The 3,342-nt window shown below is 35.1% G+C and overlaps 1 long non-coding RNA gene across 1 annotated transcript; it reads right to left on the reverse strand.

Annotated features, from left to right (window-relative positions):
* Positions 1-792: 792 nt before the first annotated feature.
* On the reverse strand, positions 793-2,017 carry LOC133693757 (uncharacterized). Its single transcript, XR_009842179.1, has 4 exons — positions 1,812-2,017; positions 1,611-1,739; positions 1,329-1,481; positions 793-1,142 (listed from the first exon to the last, which is right to left on the reverse strand). It is a non-coding gene; the product is annotated as an uncharacterized LOC133693757 (long non-coding RNA).
* Between the last annotated feature and the right edge of the window lie 1,325 nt (positions 2,018-3,342).

Here is a 3,342-nt window from a genome sequence, read left to right on the forward strand (position 1 = left end):
ATAGTAGCTCTCTCTCCCCTTTTTCCTCATTATAACTACTAGGAGAAAGAGATGAGCAAGAGGGGGAATAGAGGAAAAGAAGAGAAAAAATAATGGAAAACAGAAATTAAAAAAACAGACGAAAAACATAGGGAATGTCGAGGAAAAAAAACAGAAGGAACCGAATGGCATTTTCACGGTTGGGAAAAATAGAAGGGGATGTCTATTTAAGAACCGGAGGAGCTAAAAACGAAGAAGAACAGAGAAGGGAAGATTTGAGCAGAGCAAAAGAACAGAAAAACAAGAAAACAAAGGAGAACAATAACCTCCCTCTCTTTTGGTCTTTCTCTCTGCCGTTGGAAGCAACACCCCTACCTCGAGCCACCGTCAACAACAACACCATCATCGTTAGAAATAGAAAAAGAAATAGAGAAGCAAGAGAATAGAAGCAGGGAGAAGAAGAAATACAAAAAACACAGAAAAAGGAAGAAGAATCACCGGTCAGTAACCGTAACGCCGCTGCCATTGCCACCAGTAGCACCGCGAGAACCGCTGGTCAACCTTCCTCCCCTTCCCTTTCTTCTTCATCGTCACCAGCTGCTCCACTTTTCTGCGTGAACAGTAGAGAGAGAATTAATCTATGAGATGATACACAGTAAAAAAAGAAGCTCTTTTAGTATGTAGTTGATGTAATTATCACATAATTACCATGCATATCAAGGGGTTAATTAGCACGAGGCTTAATTAAACGAATTCAATCGACATAAGAGTTAATGGATCAAACTAAAATAAAAATAAAATAAAATTGAATAACTGACATAAATCTAGGGGTAAATTTAAGATACTCGCCTAAAATGAAAAGAGGAATTGTTCAAACTTCAAACAAATCCCCACAAAATGAGATTCTTCGTCGTAACAACCTCTCTAAACATGGCGTCGTGATATGCAAATTGCCCTTATCCAGGGGTTCTCTGCACAGTGTAGCAAAAGGCAGATCAATGATACTAGAGTTAAAGGCCGAAGCAACAAATTCACGAGCAACAAAAGCATTCAGAATCAGACCGGGAGTCAAAGCAGGCAGTGTCAAGCCAGCGTAACACCGAACACCAAGCAGGATTGTAGATTCCAACCATACCGTCAAGAACTTTGAAGAACCAAATGAACTTGCAAATAATAACAGAAATCATCATATAAGCAGTAAAGACAGAAGAAGCAGTAGCACGAACAAAGCATGCACATAAGTGAGGAACAACAGCAGTAAAATGGAAGCAGAAATATAATACAATTGCAGAGAACATAATAACATATATAATGCTAAAGTAGTAGAATGAAGTAATATAGCTAGAAACCTCATTGCAGCATGGCCAAAAAGTTGGGGACAGCTTGACAGTTCCGAATCTTAGTTGATGCAAACAAAACCTAAACCTAATGCCTGCTGGATAGAGTATCATCATCAACGCCGCTAGGTATAAAGGCAGAGCTTCACAAGAAGAGTAGTGAACCTGCAAAATTGCCAAGGAAAATGGGCGGGGAATAAGAAATGGGAGTGGAGGGGAGGGGAGGGGTGTTAGAAATTGCAATTAAACTTTCAGAGGCAAAAGAAAATCAACCAAACAATGATATCCTCTGACCTAGAAAATAAGCTTTGCTTTGCAGCAAGCAATTGCCTAGCCAGTTTGCTTCCCTCTTGGTGTGAAACAGTGAAAGAAACATTGCTACTTTGCAAGATGTGAGATAAGAAAGGCACTGCTGCTACAAAGCTTGAAAAACCAAAAACAAACGGTAAGCACAAAGAAAATAATTGAGCCAATCATAGCAAGAGGAACAGTCACCTGACGGACTTCGTTATCCCTTTCCTTCCAAACAGCATCAATAGAGGAGAACAATATTTCCATCACTCGTTACTTAACAAGAGACTGTGTATGTTCAGAGAACTAATATACCAGATCCAAAAATACATCATATTTCTATATTAAAATGACCTTTTTCATCTCGCGGCAGCACTATGGAGTTCCGGATCGTCTTACACTCATGCATTATTACCATCATCGCAGCCATAAAAAGTGGCAGGCAAGTCTGGTTTTATAAGACTTGTATCACAAATCACGCACAACATTAATTATGCCAGCTTTGCTAGAAACAACCTGTGAGTACTGTTTAGAATTGTTACAGTGATTATAATTTAAAATGTTTTTTTATTTAGAAATATATTAAAATAATACTTTTTTTATTTTTAAAAAATTATTTTTAATATATCTGAAAATATATATAAAAATAATTTTAACAAAAAAATGAAATAAAATTTGACGGCACTGAGCCCAGGAACCCTAAAGAAGGCATACCGCAATCTGTCACAATAATTTGGCTCGTCTTTAGTCTAAAACTCTTCCCTTAAGGACAACATTTTGTGGAGACATCTTGAAGGTTTTTTATTATTATTATTAAAAGGGATGTTTGGGTCTGTTTGTGTGTATTTTAAATAATCCCACGAATTCTGAAGTTAACGATTATATAAATCTCCGATAATCATTATATTAGTAATTACAAGGTTTGAATCTAAAACTTAACAACTATAAAATTTAAATTTTAAAACTCAAAATAAACTTTTTAATTTCAAGTTTTTACTATTTAACCACCTCCCCAAATTATTGATATTTTAAAGCTTCTTTCGAGAAGTTGATGATTCGGGCACTGTCCTAGATTCTAGGCAAGTAAGCACCAACTTCTTGTCAAGGAATTGATTCTATAGTATCCTAACAATGTCCGGATTAAAGAGAAAAGGTCGTCGAAGGCGACCAAATTACTACGTCATAGAGCAGCATGACGCAACTTCGTTGACTTTCTCTCAGGATCTTTTTTTTTTTATTTGCAATATAATCCTGAGAATTACTTACCAATAGAAATATCAATAACTTGCAACGCGATGGTGATATTAACGACAATGATAGATTTATGTAACTGTACAATCGGTCTACATTACGTGGGCTTCCCGTTCAGCAATTCTTGATCCAAATGTGCAAACAGCTTGTTTGACAGAATAAAAATTAGATAAATCATAATAGTTACACCTCTTTTTAGCTGCTGCTTTTTTTTTCCGGTCAAACCATAGTTTTAGAATTTATTTTTATTTTTTTGCTTTAAATTTATATTTTTAGATAATTTTGATATACTGATATCAAAAATAAATTTTAAAAAGTAATAAAAAACATTCTTTTAATATATTTTTTTAAAATAATATTTTAAAAAACAACCATTAACACAATATAAAATACTACCTTAGAGTTTCTGTTGTGGACAACTGAGTATCAGGTTCTACATTTATAAGGCATAAGGCATGGTAAGTAATTCTATGAAAGAGATAAA

This window comes from Populus nigra, chromosome 1 (assembly GCF_951802175.1).
Source record: "Populus nigra chromosome 1, ddPopNigr1.1, whole genome shotgun sequence".
In the NCBI taxonomy this organism is placed as follows: Eukaryota; Viridiplantae; Streptophyta; class Magnoliopsida; order Malpighiales; family Salicaceae; genus Populus; species Populus nigra.